At 43.8% G+C, this 16,203-nt stretch overlaps 1 protein-coding gene and 1 long non-coding RNA gene across 3 annotated transcripts in view; both read right to left on the bottom strand.

Moving 5' to 3' along the window:
- Positions 1–16,203, bottom strand: part of DOCK5 (dedicator of cytokinesis 5) — a 191,695-nt gene that overhangs the window by 168,213 nt on the left and 7,279 nt on the right. The gene's annotated exons all lie outside the window — the stretch shown is intronic.
- Positions 766–1,952, bottom strand: LOC118726072. The gene is made up of 2 exons (XR_004990208.1): positions 1,569–1,952; positions 766–902 (listed from the first exon to the last, which is right to left on the bottom strand). It is a non-coding gene; the product is annotated as an uncharacterized LOC118726072 (long non-coding RNA).

The raw sequence follows: 16,203 nt of genomic DNA, 5'->3' as shown, positions 1-16,203 counted from the left end.
TTTCGGCTGCCCTGTGGCATTTTAAAATATATATATATTTCTTTATTGATTTCAGGGATGAAGGAAGAAGGAGAAAGGAATAGCAACATCAATGATGAGAGAGAATCATTGATCGGCTGCCTCCTGCACACCCCCCACTGGGGATCAAGCCCTTGGCCGGAATCGAACCTGGGACTCCTCAGTTTGCAGGCCGATGCTCTATCTACTGAGCCAAGCCGGTAGGGCATGCCCTATGGCATTCATACCAGGCAGGACAGGCCAGCTTCGCATCCGCTCGCTCCAGATGCCCTCGGCTAATAAAGAGCCCCTTCTCCCCGCTGCTGATGGCTCCCACTTTCTCACGACTGCCTCTGAGGGCCAGTGCCAAGCCAGGATCCCCCACCCCATGGCCCACTGGCCATTCTTCCAGCACCGGGACACCAAGCCAGTTCTGCTGAAAAGAATATTCACCAGCCATTTGGGAGGTGTGCAGAGAGGGGGTGCCCCGGGAAGTGAGGGGCAGGCCTGTGTAACCTCAGGCTGAACTGGCCTCCCCTGGTCCGAGATGCACAGTACTTGGCTGTATCCGAGGAGCACACCGTAACCACTGAGCCATTACGTTGCAAGGAACAGAGACCCACTCAAGCCGCCTCAAGAAAAGGGATGTCTGGGCTGGAACTGGGAAGCTGCGGGGAGCGAGGGCAGCTCCCGGGCTGGGTGCCCCTCAGAGGAGGTGGGCTTTCTGTTCCCTTCTCTCAGCTTCTTCCGTTTCCACGTGGCTTGTTCCAATCACATCTTCGGCTGCTGTGTGACTTCAGTCTGTCATGGGTTCAGCTCTCAAACGGCACCCTTTTTAGTTCCTGCCTCTGGCAAAACATACATGGGATTCCTTTCCTCAAGCTCCCAGGAGGGATTCTGGTCAACTCTACTTATTTCTTTTTTTTTTTTTCTTTTTAATATATTTTATTGTTTTTTTACAGAGGAAGAGAGAGGAATAGAGAGCTAGAAACATCGATGAGAATCATCAATCAGTTGCCTCTTGCACACCCCCCACTGGGGATGTGCCCACAACCAAGGTACATGCCTTTGACTGGAATCGAACCTGGGACCTTACAGTCCGCAGGCCGACGCTCTATCCATTGTGCCAAATTTGTTTTAGCTACTTTTTAAAAAAATATATTTTATTGATTTTTTACAGAGAGGAAGGGAGAGAGAGAGTTAGAAACATCGATGAGAGAGTCATCAATCAGCTGCCTCCTGCACACCCCCCACTGGGGATGTGCCCACAACCAAGGTACATGCCTTTGACTGGAATCGAACCTGGGACCTTACAGTCCGCAGGCCGACGCTCTATCCATTGTGCCAAATTTGTTTTAGCTACTTTTTTTTTAATATATTTTATTGATTTTTTACAGAGAGGAAGGGAGAGAGATAGAGAGTTAGAAACATCGATGGGAGAGTCATCAATCAGCTGCCTCCTGCACACCCCCCACTAGGGATGTGCCCACAACCAAGGTACATGCCCTTGACCGGAATCGAACCTGGGACCCTTCAGTCCGCAGGCTGACGCTCTATCCACTGAGCCAAACCGGTTTCGGCTCTACTTATTTCTTTATGCCAAGACATATGGCATTGTCCAGACAATGGAATGGCCTCCCTGGGGGGTGACCCTCCCATACACCAATCAGCGATGGTTCCAGGAGCCGGACAGGGTGTCACACATCGCTCCCTGGGCCTTCCCTCTGTCTTCTGCACAGGCTGTGCCCAGAGGGGGACAACAGTGACCATGGCCACCAGACGTTAAAGCAGGCCGTGCACAGTGCTGGAGCAGGCTGGCCCTGGCATGGAAGTGCTATTACATTTTCAAGGATTTTGTGAACCATTTGTTCATCCCAGGCAGTTAGAAATTGGCCATAACAGGAGTATTAACTGACACCACAGACGTGGGCAAATGCTACAAATTCGGGGCTTTATTGTTCAGTGTTGAGTGAGGAAAATTAGCGCTTCATGCTACGAAGGACTTACCCATTCTGAGGAGTATCTAAAAGATGCCACGTTAGAAGGAATACTGTAAGAGTCCCACTGGCACATGAAGAAAAAGGCCATGAAGGAATGGGCGTCTTTGCCCAAAGCTTTTTCTAGACAAAACTTCCTGAGTAAGTCTTTGGGCAGAAAATTCAATGGCATGTCCAACTTAGATCATGAAATTGTGAGGGTCAATGAATGTGGCCTTACTAGCAGTGCTTAATTAACTTGCATAACCTTTCAGAAACTGAAAATGCTTCACACTCTGAGTAGCAAATAGTATCTCTTTTTGACAGTAGTGAAAATGAAGTGACAGAGGGTTAGCCACTTAACAGATGTAAACGCAAGCCCGGCCTCCTAATCCTGGTTTCAACAATCTCTGTTCGTCTCATTCCACCCGCCAAACCCTAAATGACCCAGAAGATAAAAAGCAAGTGACCTTTATGAAATGAGTAATTCCTGAAGCTTAATCAAATCCCCTGGTGCAAAAAAATAATAATAATAATAGTAATAAAAAAAAAATTCTCAGAACTAAGGCAGATAAAAGAACGTGGTAGGGTGACTATTTCAGCAAGAAAGCAAGCCCTGTAATCTTCCAAAAGTATAAAGCCCTGTCACTTAAGGCTGCTAAAAAGGCAAGAAATTAAAGACATATTCCAGCAGAACACATGATTTCTATTTCCTCCGTCTATCCTTTCTTGATAGGAGCTGTTTTAGGAAGACAAGACCACAGAGGTGACACCACCTTTCCCTAGGGTTCAGAACTATTAGCAAAACCCCCTCCACATGGAATTTCGTTCCCTGGGATCTAAAATGAATCAAATCGAAAGTAAAGATGGAAAATAAGAAAACAAATGAAAGCAAAAATCCACAAGTCCCTATGTCCTCCCTAACACACTCTAACATGGTCCTTAAAAAATGTACCTTTGTCCCTCATGCACTGCTGGTGGGAATGCAGACTAGTGCAGCCCCTGTGGAGAACAGTATGGAGTTTCCTCAAAAAACTAAAAGTGGAACTCCCATTTGACCCAGTGATCCCCCAAGAAACCAGAAACACCAATCAGAAAGGATATATGCACCCCTATGTTTATAGCAGCACAATTTGCCATAGCTAAGATTTGGAAACAGCCTAAGTCCCCATTAGCAGATGAGTGGATTAAAAAACTGTGGGACATCTACACAATGGAATACTACTGTAAAAAGTAAGGAACTCCTACCATTTGCAACAGCATGGATTGACCTGGAGAGCATTATGCTAAGCGAAATAAGTCAGTTCAAGAAAAACAATCCCTGATCTTACTCATTTGTGGAATATAATTACAACATAATCTGACGAACAAAAACATCCAGAGACAGAGAAACATCGATCAGACCATCAAACCTCAGAGGGAAGGTAGGGGAGGGGAGAGGGAAGGTAAGAGATCAACCAAAGGACTTGTATGCATGCATATAAGCCTAACCAATGGACACAGACACTGGGGGGTGAGGGCATGAGCAGGGGGCAGGTGAGAGGATTAGGGGAATAAGGACTCATGTAATACCTTAATCATTAAAGAAAAAAAATTTTTTTTTTAATTAGTCCTTTGGCCTGGCCGGTGTGGCTCAGTGGGTAATCATTGACCTATGAACCAGGAAGTCACGGTTGGATTCCCGGTTTAGGCACATGCCTGGGTTGTGGGCTCGCTCCCCAGTAAGGGACGTGCAGGAGACAGCCAATCAATGATTCTCTCTCAACACTGATGTTTCTCCCTCTTCCTTCCTCCCTGAAATCAATAAAGGGCTATTTAAAAAAATTTCGTCCTTTGGGCAACAAATGAGGGGCTCTGTTTTCCTGGTCTAAAATCTGTCCTCATGTCACTGAATTAAATCAGAATCAAAATGCCACTGAAGGAGAAAAGTGATGGGACTATGGATTATTTCATGAAGTGAACCTTTTGCTTTTGAAATAAGTCATGTCAAAATCTGAGCTGAGCAAGGCGTATCTAATTCAGGATAAAAAACACACGAGATTCAAAATTTCCAAGGCTCTTGGCTGAGCTCAGAGCTTAAACATGAAAGGAATTCCTCTACAGACACGAACCGTTTCTGAATTTCTGAGCTCTGAGGAGGCCTCCCTGAAGCTATCAAACCATTTAAAAACAAGCTTGAGTAGTTGCCAAAACTGGGTGCCCACCTCTCCCAGACATAAAAGGTTCTTCTGAAAAATGATTCCAGAGTATTCTACAGGCAGACAAATCTTTAACTCACATAGGCATCATTAAGGAAGACTTCCAGGCCCATGCGATAACCTTCTACTATTCTGTCCTCAGTGGATTCCTGTTTTCAGATTCTACGACATCCTGGTCACAATGTCCCTGAGTCCATGGCGATCTTGTGGCATGCTATCAGGCCAAAGGGAAGGAACCAGCCTCTCTGAAGCCTGCCTATCTGTGTCTTTTCTGTACATCACTTCTCTTACCTAATCCTCACCACCACCCGTGAGCCACTGGAACCTTGCAGGTGCATAGCACATGGGCCCTTCCTCAGAGCAGAAAGGTAAGTTACCCATATCAAGTAGGCATTCAAATTCCAGTTGCCCTGACTCAACACATCCATGTGAATTAGTTGGTTAGGTGTGAATTTATTATTCATTATGCCTGTAAGGGTCCCAGACTATCCTGAGTCAATGAGTGAGAGCCCCCCTAAAACCACAGGTCAGAGATCCGAGGTCCTGTCACCCAGAGACCCCTAGGTGTACAAATATCTTCCAGGAAAACTCTTGCAAGAATTGGTCATTTCTGGCCAATAAAGCTTTTGAAGTTGAAAATAGACCAGACTCTAGTCTGGACCTTTGGGGACAGGTTCAGGGTCAGGAATATTAACTACTTACGAATCAACTGGGCTCTGCAAACAACGGTGCCTGATTGCCAGGCCCAGTGTATTGCCAGGCAGGCTCCCACCTCACAAACTATCAGATAATGAATGACTGTGGTCAGCCCACGGTACCAGGAAGTACACCAATCTTATTCGCATCTTCTCACTTGGCTCAGAGACTTCTTTGACTTCACAAAGGCAAAGAGTAATAAAAGTTGGCAGACTTGGACTTCAAAATTCCCAGCCACAAGGAGCTGCTCTCCAAAACTGAGCCCGCAGTACATGGCTTTGGCATGCACCCTGGCAATCCAATTTCAAGCTGGTTTGGCCACAGGACCCGAACTCCGGTCTGTAGGACCACAAATGGTAGCCATGGTTCTGAAGTTAGCTTGTCATGTGGCACTAAGCAAACCATCATCTGTGTCTCAGTCTGTAGTAACTCAGAAGGTGATTTATTTTAAAAAATGCATATCTTATCAGAGATGTTGTTGGACTACAGAAATAAGCATATGTAAGTAAATAAATATAATGACCCGTTTCATCACTGAAATACTTCCTTTTTATGTAATGCAAGAGCAAGTATTGTGTATGCTGTCAGACTGTCCGTTACTTTATCAAAAGATGAGTTACATCACATTTTAATGTCTTCAACAAGAAAGGACAATGCCTGAGATGTATGGTTTATCCATCATAAAATGGCCATGTAGATCATAAAATCAACCAACAAATTACAACTAATGAGACACGATTCTAGGAGTTTTAAACTTTAGGATTATAAAGAGATAAGACTAGTATAAACATGAAAAATCTATTTCGTACTTAACTGAAGCAAAAGTTTGGATTTGGTTTCTGATTATGAACAAAGAGACAGAGTTTGCCATAAGTACTTAATTGAATGATAGAAAGCGAAGTGTATGAAATTACAATGGTCATCAAGAATATGGGAATAGCCCTAGCTATGGCTCACTGGTTAGAGCATCGGCCCTTGGACTACAGGGTCTCAGATTCAATTATAGTCAAGGGCACATACCTTGGTTGCAGGCTCCATCCCTGGCTTTGGTCAGGGTATGTGCAGTAGACAACCAGTCAATGTGTCTCTCTCACATCAATGTTTCTCTCCCTGTTTCTCCCCTTCCTGTCCCCTCTCTCTCTCTAAAAATCAATGGGAAAAAATAACTTCGGGTGAAGATTTATATATTTGTTAATCATCACCCGAAGATTAAAGTTTAATTTTTGCTAGAACACTCCACTCAAGAGTCAGTGTAGACTCATACAACTTAACAAAAGGAAGATAAGCATTCCAATTAAAATATGGGCAAAGGACCTAAATAGACACTTTTTTGAAAGAAAACATAAAGAAGGCCAAGAGATATATGAAAACATGCTCAAAGTCACTCATCATCAGAGAGATGCAAATCAACACAACAATGAAGTACCATCTCACACCTGTCAGAATGGCTATCATCAACAAATCAACAAACGACAAGTGCTGGGGAGGATGCGGAGAAAAAGGAACCCTCCTGCACTGCTGGTGGGAATGCAGACTGGTGCAGCCACTGTGGAGAACAGTATGGAGTTTCCTCAAAAAATTAAAAATGACCCAATAATCCCACTTCTAGGAAAAGATCCCAAGAAACTAGAAACACCTATCAGAAAGGATATATGCACCCCTATGTTCATAGCAGCACAATTTATAATAGCTAAGATTTGGAGACAGCCTAAGTGCCCATCAGCAGATGAGTGGAATAAAAACTGTGGTATATTTACACAATGGAACAGTATGCTGCTGCGAAAAAAGAACTCTTACCATTTGCAGCAGCATGAATGGACCTGGAGAGCATCATGCTAAGTGAAATAAGCCAGTTGGAGAAAGATGAATAACCCATGACCTCACTCACTTGTGGATTATAATGAACAACATAAACTGATGAACAAAAATAGATCAGAGGGGGGAAAAAAACATTTTAGAATATAATAGAAGTAATCCTATTATTTGCATAATTTTAATATTTCCTACAACTTTTGTGATATCATACTATGTTAGTACAGTTTTGGTGATATTATATTTAAAATCCCTTTTTTCTTGAAATGTTGATATTTATTGCATGTATTACTTAAGATCGTTCTTCTTGAATAATTCGTGTTTAATGCATGTAGCATTATATTTAAAATAGTTTTCTTGAGGTATTAATGTTTATTGCATGTATAAGCATCTTTAAGATCATTTTTATTAAAATATTAATGTTTGTTGCATGTAAAGTTATATTTAAAATTGTTTTTCTTGAAAAAAAAAAAAAAAAAAAGTCAACATAGTTTGAAACACAAGCTTACTTGCCAAACCTAGCCAAATCATCCTGAGTGGTTTGGGCCAAACTATCAAATAGTCTGTTTCAGTTGCTGGACCTCCAAAGCTGTCACCTGCAAGTGTAAGGTGACCAGAGATCCCCATTTTTAACAATTTGTCCCGCGTCCCGCAGCATTTTAAAAGAATCTTTCCAAAAATCGGGACTTTTTTAAAACACCGCGTGGGACACGGGACCAATTGTTAAAAATCGGGACTGTCCAGCCAAAAGCAGGACGTCTGATCACCTTATTTAAGTCTCAAATAAAAAAATATATTTATTATAATAATAATTAGTAATAAAAAGACACTTAGGTTTACTTTATTTGTTTCGATTGGCGATCCATTCACACTGCACAAACTTTAAAAGGTACAAAAATATCCGTGCCCAGCCAGAGCGGCTCAATGAACCAAGGGCTCATTCATTGGTCCAATCCCCAGTCAGGGCACACACTGATGTTGTGGGCTTGAGGCAGCCAATTGATATTTCTTTCTCATTAATATTTCCATCTCTATCCTTTTTCCTTCCTTTGGCTCCAGAAAAATCAATAGAAAGCATATTTTCTTAAAAAAAAAAAAAAAAAGGTACAGCCCTGGCTGGTTTGGTTCAGTGGATAGTGTAGGCCTATGGACTGAAGGGTTGCAAAGTCATTTGGCTCAATCCCCAGTAGGGCATGTGCAGAATTGCAGCCGATCAATGGTTTTCACCATTATGCTTCTATCTCTTTCCCTCTCCCTTCCTCTCTGAAATCAATAAAAATATAGTTCATAAATAAATAAAATTAAAAGGTACACAAATATTCAATAGAAAAACTCTACTTTCTACTTTCTTTTTATTATTGACACTATTACAGATGTGTGTCCCTCCTCTCCCCCCTCACCTCCACCCAGCCTCCAGCCCCTCCCTCTGGCTATCCCTATACTGCTGCCTATGTCCAAGGGCAAAACTCTCTTCTTCTGACACATCCAGTCATCCATTCCCCTCCAAGAAATAATTAGCAATTTCATGTCTCCCTTTCAGACTGGCCTAGCATTCACAAGTATCACACACTGTTCTTAGTCTTTTGTATTCAGAGCCTAGAACAGTGCCTGAATAGTGGGTAGCGCACAGCCATTTGTTTAATGAATAAAATTAATACTATATACATACACTTTTTACATCGTGCGTCTACTCAAGTATATCTTTGAAACAGCCCATCTCAATGTATTTAGAGCTGCCTCATTCTTTTTCTCTCTAGAAATTTGGAGTTTAACATACATACAGAGAAGTACATATACCACACATGCACATTTCACTGAGTTTTCACAAAATGGATGAACCCAGCCACCCATTACCCAGACCAAGAAACAGAAGGAACATCACTAACCTAAATGCCAATACCTTGGCACACCTTATACCTCTTCCCCTGCAGACAGCTACGCACTTCCCTCATTTTGTGAGATTTTCCATATCTTTGTGTGTACATGGAAGTCATTCACTCTCACTGCCCTACAGCGGTGGTCAGCAAACTGTGGCTCGCAGCCACATTCGGCTCTTTGACCCCTTGAGTTTTTAGCAAAGGCCAGCTTAGGAGTACCCTCATTAAGTTAATAATGTACCTACCTATATAGTTTAAGTTTAAAAAATTGGGCCCTCAAAAGAAATTTCAATCGTCATACTGTTGATATTTGGCTCTGTTGACTAATGAGTTTGCCGACCACTGCCCTACAGGATCTCACTGCATGAGGATACCACGATGTATATATCCACTCAACTGTTGATGGGTCTAAGTGTTGTTTCTAGTTGGGGGCTATGCCGAAGAGTGTACTATGAACATTTTGCACACGTCTTTCTGTGGAAACATACTTTCATTTCTGAGTGGAACCACTAGGTCACAGGGTAGGTGTCTGTCTAACTTGACTAGGAGCTGCCAATTTACACTCCCACCAGGGCATAAGATGTCCTATTGCTACATATCCTCACCAACTCCTGGTATTTCTTTTCTTTTCTTTTTTTAAATTAATACAGTCCTTCCAGTAGAGTTGTCTGGCCTTGTGTTTGCATCTCCCTTATGACAAATGTAGGTCACCCTTCCATATGTTTATCACATACTTGGATATCATTTATTTTGAAGTATTTATTCAAATCTTTGCCCATTTTTCTATTGGGTTATTGATCTCTCTTATTGATTTGTATGTAACTCTTTTTTTAATTTTTTAAAAATATATATAATTTATTGATTTTTTTACAGAGAGGAAGGGAGAAGGACAGAGAGCTAGAAACATTGATGAGAGAGAAACATCAATCAATTGCCTCCTATACACTCCCCACAGGGGATGTGCCCACAACAAAGGCACATGCCCTTGACCCGTATTGAATCTGGGACCTTTCAGTCCGCAGACCGATGCTCTATCCACTGAGCCAAACCGGTTCTGGCCCAAGCACCATTTTTTGAAGAGATCATGCTTTAGTCACAGTATGTCAGTGCCATCTTTGTCATACACTGTCTCTTTCCTGAACCCAATTCTCTTTAATGGCCATATAGGACTCCATTTGTATAATATGTATGAGCAGTGCATGACTACACTCATTTCCAACTGATTGACATTTAAGTTGTTTTCATGACGTTGCCATAAATAATCATATGTCCTTCTCCACATATGCTAGCATATCTGTAGGACAAACTCATAAAAATGCTTGTACCCTCTGCGAAGTCAAAGGATACAAGCATTTTAAATTTTATTTATTTTTTTTAAATATATTTTATTGATTTTTTTACAGAGAAGAAGAGAGAGGGATAGAGAGTTAGAAACATCAATGAGAGAGAATCATTGATCAGCTGCCTCTTGTACAACCCCTACTGGGGATGTGCCCGCAACCAAGGTACATGCCCTTGACCGGAATCGAACCTGGGACCCTTCAGTCCACAGGCCAACGCTCTATCCACTGAGCCAAACTAGTTCCGGCAGCATTTTAAATTTTAATCAATACTTCATAGAGGCTGTACCAATTTTAATTGAATTTTTCAAGCCATAACGAATGGCACACAACGCACACTACAACTACAACTGCACCGAAGTTCCTAACATTTCCGAGCCTTAGACTCCCTTTCCTAAAACAATAAATATGTAACTATGCTACTGGTACCCACTGATTGGCAGTGGGTTTTGTACAAAATCATGTACATCCATGGAATCTGTGCCACTGAACCGGGAGATGGAAACACAAAGGAGCCAAGCTGACACGATTTGGGGGGGGGGGGGGGGGGGGCAGACCGTCTCTGCCTGACACGGAAGAGCCAGGCACCTGTTGTTTGCTCCTGCTCCGGAGGAAGCTGGCAGCCCAGTGGGAGCATGGGAACAGGTAGAGGCCCGGTCCCTGTTCCAGGAGGGTCTGCCCCCGATAGTGACAGTGGCAGGTGTGTCCTGTCTCAGCAGAGGCGTCCCTGGCACTAGGCCGCCGGTGCCATCAGGGAGAAGAGCGCAGACGCTGAAGCTGCCTTGGGGACAAGAAGCCTGACTCAAGCTTCTAAGTCAAATCTTCAGAACATGGCATCACCGTTCTGCTCAAGATACAGGTCTAAAACTCAACCAACCTTCCCTCCCTTCCTGGTCGGTATGACAATACTTGATGATCAATGCATGACCCTCCCCTCCCCGCTCAGCACTCGGCCCAGCACAGGGACACTGGTTCTCCAGCATACCGGTGACACCTGCTTGTTAGCTCTGCAGCCGGTACCCTGTCAGTGCCCGGCGACGGCTGGGCCAGCGCCAGGCATGAAACCCTGGACCCACAGCGCGACTTCCACTTCGCAGGCTCCAACCCTGGACCCACAGCGCGACTTCCACTTCGCAGGCTCCAACCTCAACACAAACTTCTTCTCCAGAACTCTTATACAAAGGGGAAGATGGACAGCAAAGGGAACCACCCACAAAATGAAAAGGCAGCCTGCCAAAAGGAAAGGAGACATTTATAAACCACCTATCTGACACGGGGCAATTATCCGAAATACGTAAAGGACTCATGCAATTCAATGGCCAAAAAGCAACAACAAACAATCCAATAAAAGGCCTGGGCAGAGGGTCTGCGAGTAAAGACATTTTCCCAGCGGGGACCTACGGATGGCCAATGGGTACATAAAAGAGGCTCAACACCACAAATTATCCGGGAAATGCAACGCAAAACCGAGGCAGGAGAGTAAGAAGCTGGAAACATTCCTTGGCAAGTGGGATGGGGAAACTGAGACAGATAGCTGAACAAACTGGCCAAGCAGTTGACAGCGGATGCAGAAGATCCCCGAGCTTAAAAGGCCCCAGACCTCCCCCTGCAGGATGGCCTTTCCTCCCCTCACATATCACTGGTAATCCAGTGTAGACCTCTTACCTTTCTCACACAGAGATAGCATCGAGGCCTCAGTTGCCTGTCAGCTCCCGGGGAAGGAACGCAGCAAAACCAGGGAGGTGACACTTGGGCCAGCTGCAATGACTGAGGACTCCCTTCCTGGACACCGACCAATCAGGGAGGACCACGACTTTGAAGGAGCTCACCTAGAAAACTGGTATTCTGCCGAAACCAATTTGGCTCAATGGATAGAGCGTTGGCCTGTGGCCTGAAAGGTCCCAGGTTCGATTCCGGTCAAGGGCATGTACTTTGGTTGCGGGCACATCCCCAGTTAGGAGGTGTACAAGAGGCAGCTGATCCATGTTTCTCTTTCATCTATGTTTCTAGCTCTCTCTTCCTCTCTGTAAAAAATCAATAAAATATATTAAAAATAAAAAAGAAAACTGGCATTCTATCAAGATCCTCCAGTAAGACTCCCCCTAAAACTCCCAGCCTCTAAAAACTCTCAAAACAAAATGCCAGGCACACTCTCCCACCCTGGCTCTCAGCCCTTCTTCCCAGACAGGCAAGCCATCTCCTAAACCAGAAGTGTCCCCAGGAGACTTGCAACCAGAGCAGCAGTGAGCAGTGGCAGCTCTTCCCAGGCTAACCCCGTGAACCTGTCCCTAAGGCCCCCCTTTCTCTGACTTTGCAGCGAGCTGACAGCAGCCCCACCTCAGCCATTTCTTTCCCATGATCCTCTAGGCAGTCAGAGCAGCCCTAACTAGTCCCTCTCCTGCTGCTCCTTCTATGCTAGGCCCGCCCTTGTTTCTCTGTCCCCAGCTTTAGTAAACATACTCTAAAAGTCATCTGTCTCCAACATCTACAAACAGCTTATACAACTAAATAAAAGGAAGATAAATAATCCAATTAAAAAATGGGCAATGGACCTAAATAGAACATTTTCAAAAGAAGACAGAAGGAAGGCCAAAAGGCACATGAAAACATGCTCAAAGTCACTAATTATCCGAGAGATGCAAATCAAAACAACAATGCGGTACCATCTCACACCTGTCAGAATGGCCAACATCAACAAATCAACAAACGACAAGTGTTGGCGAGGTTGCGGAGAAAAAGGAACCCTCGTGCACTGCTGGTGGGAATGCAGACTGGTGCAACCACTGTGGAGAACAGTGTGGAGTTTCCTCAAAAAACTGAAAATGGAACTCCCATTTGACCCAGTAATCCCACTTCTAGGAATATATCCCAAGAAACTAGAAACACCAATCAGAAAGGATATATGCACCCCTATGTTCATAGCAGCACAATCTACAATAGCCAGAATTTGGAAACAGCCTAAGTGTCCGTCAGAAATGATTGGATCCAAAAACTATGGTACATCTACACAATGGAATACTATGCTGCCATAAAAAAGAAGGAATTCTCATCATTTGCAGCAACCTGGATGGAATTGGAGAACATCATGCTGAGTGAAATAAGCCAATCAATGAAAGAGAAACACCACATGACCCCACTCATTTGTGGATAATAAAGATCATTATAAACTGATGAACCAAAAGATAGATATAGAGACAGTATATCAACAAGTAGACTGTCAAATTACAGCGGGGAGGGGAGGAAGATCTGGGGGAGATAATAGATCAACCGAAGGACTTTTATACATGCATATAAGTACAACCAATGGACACAAAACTCTGGGGAGGGAGGAGATGTGTGGGAGGGAGGGAGGGGGGCAAAAAAAATAAAAAATATATATTAAAAAAAATAAAAAATAAAAAAAAATAAAAGTCATCTGGACTCGTGTTATGAAATCTTTCCTGCACATCAAGAACGCACACACTACAGACTGCCCGGCCCAAGGAAGACTGGCTCCAGACCCTAGGCCCGTCCCCTTTCCGATAACAAAACCACAATGACATATCACACCTACGAGAATGGCGAGTGTCAAAAAAGACGAGATAACAGTGTAGTGAGGAAGTAGAGAAAAGGGAACCCTTGTGCACTGTGGACGGGAATGCAGACCGGTGCAGCCACTATGTAAAACAGTATAGAGCTTCCTCAAAAATTAAAAACTGAACTACCATATGATCTAGCAATCTCACTTCTGGGTATCTATCCAAACTCACAGATATAGAACACAGATTGTAAATGCCTTAAAGCTGCACAAAGGGGGTTGCGGGGGGTGGATTAGGAAAAATGGGTGACGATAGTTAAAAGGGACAAACTTCACCTAGCCAGTTTGGCTCAGTGTATAGAGCGTCAGTCTGCAGACTCAAGGGTCCCAGGTTCGATTCTGGTCAAGGGCACATGCCCGGGTTGCGCATGCCCCAGTGGGGGGCGTGCAGGAAGCAGCCAATCATCACTGATGTTTCTATCTCTCTCTTCCTCTCCCTTCCTCTCTGAAATCAATAAAAAATTATTTTAAAAATAAATAAATTAAAATAAAATAAAAGGCACAAACTTCCAGATACAGTACAAAATCAGTAAGTCCTGGGATGTAACTATGCACAACATGGTGACTAGAGTTAACAATTACTGTAGTGTGTGTGTGAAATCTGTGGTGTAAGACAGTAAATCTCATTAAAATTCTAACTGGAAGGAAAAAATTGTAATGACGTGTGGTTACTGACGTTAACTGGACTTACTGTTGCAATCATTTTGCTACGTATGTGTAGAATCCTAATGTTGTACTCCTGAAATGAACATTATATGTCAATTATATGGTTTAATAGCTGACTCGTATTTAGAGCAAAACCTCCACGTGGAACAAACCCACGGCAGACACAGGCACTGTACCTTAGGGCTGTGCGCAGAAACTCCCTCTTCAGATGATCCAGCAGACGTGCTCAAGGCACTTGCTCAGCTCTCCGGAGTCACAAAGAGCAATGGAGTAGTTAGAAAGCAGTGAGCCGAAACCCGAGTTTGGGCCATGTGGCTTGGGTAAGTCACTATATCTCCAGGGCACATTTTTTCCCAATAAAAGGAGGATGTGAGCTAAGAGGTGAGGCTTACAGAATCCAGTTGTTAATATTTCATGATTCTACACACAAAAGGGTAGAGCTGTTAGATTTCTATACCAGAGCCTTAGGAGTATTCTTACAAGTGATCCCTGGAAGGAAAGGCTCGCAGAAAAAGAGCAGCACAGCCCGCAGGTGCAGGGAACAGACTAGACCACATGTGTCAAACACAAGGCCCGCGGGCCAAATCCGTCCCTCCAGGCCTTGCAATGTGGCCCGCACCTCGCTGTCATCACTGCACTCCGCTGCGTTTCCATCACAATGACAGTTTATGACTGTTCAGTAAACCATTCGGCCCGCGATTTAGGCTGGATTTTAGATTTTGGCCCCTTCTCTGATTGAGTTCGACACCCCTAGACTAGACCATAGGAGGCCTTCTTACTCACTTCCCTGCCTTAGCAAAGGGCTATTCTCAAAGAATTCATCTCCACTGCAATTTCCTTTCCCTGAGCTGTTTTAAAATACAAAGAATGAGCTGAAACCTATTTGGCTCAGTGGATAGAGCGTAGGCCTGGGGACTGACAGACCAGGTTCGATTCCAGTCAAGAGCATGTACCTTGGTTGTGGGCACCTCCCTAGTGGGGGGGGGGGTTATGCAGGAGGCAGCTGATGGATATTTCTGACTCTCTATCCCTCTCTCTTCCTCTCTGTAAAAATCAATAAAATATATCTTTTTTAAAATACAGAGAATGAACACCCAGTAGTCTCAATGAGGGAATCTTAGGGATCCAACTATTACTTCCTCTAGATATCAACAGTCCCCACCGTTTGATGAGGTGTGAAAATGTAAGAGAAAATGACACAGGCTGGAAAGGTGGGCCCAGGGATGGAAAGTTATTGGAACAACAGCAGCTTTGCGATGACACAGAGCTTTGTGCCAGAGACAAAGGCCATTTTTGTCTCTTGCTCCGGAACTGGCTGCCAGCAGTTCCAACAATCCCGACTACAGCCCAGGCTGGGAGAGGACACGGCCTGAACATCACTTGGAAACGTTAGATTCACACAGCCATCCTCTGCCTCTCCTTACTCGCCCAGATCTCTGCCTCAAAACCACTTCTTATCCCAAGCTCAAAAGCACATCTTTTAGTTCAAAAGTAAAACCCCGAGTTATGCTGGAGGCTACTTATAAACCAATGTCTACTCCAGAGAGTAGACTTATCATGGGTGATTTTACCTATTTCATCAGGGAGAAAACGAAATGTCCATTGGTGAATTACTTGTGAAGACCAAACTATGTGAGCTTGGTCAGGTTCCTAGGTCAAATTCTATCCCAACTCATCCCAAAGAATTGAAAGAGGAGTTGTAATAGAATTTGACCTATATTTCTTTTTAAATTCTTTTGACTGAACTAAAATATTATATGTGTATAGAGTTACACTGAGTGGCCAGATTATTATGATCTCTGAACGCATAATAATCTGGCCATTCAGTGTATATATTCTATATAATAAAAGGCTAATATCAAATTGTCCCCTCGACCAGGAGTTTGACCAGCAGACAGGCTGGCCAACCTCCCATGACCCCTCCCCTTGGCCAGGCTGCCGGACCTCACCTATGCATGAACTCATGCACCTGGCCTCTAATACATACTGAGTGGCCAGATTATTATGCCACTCAGAGATCATAATAATCTGGCCACTCCGTGTATAATTGTAATGTTACTATAC

Source organism: Pipistrellus kuhlii, unplaced genomic scaffold (genome assembly GCF_014108245.1).
Source record: "Pipistrellus kuhlii isolate mPipKuh1 unplaced genomic scaffold, mPipKuh1.p scaffold_m20_p_21, whole genome shotgun sequence".
Classification (NCBI taxonomy): domain Eukaryota; kingdom Metazoa; phylum Chordata; class Mammalia; order Chiroptera; family Vespertilionidae; genus Pipistrellus; species Pipistrellus kuhlii.
The sequence above is the reverse complement of the archived record's forward strand: the minus strand, read 5'-3'. Positions and strand labels throughout refer to the sequence as shown.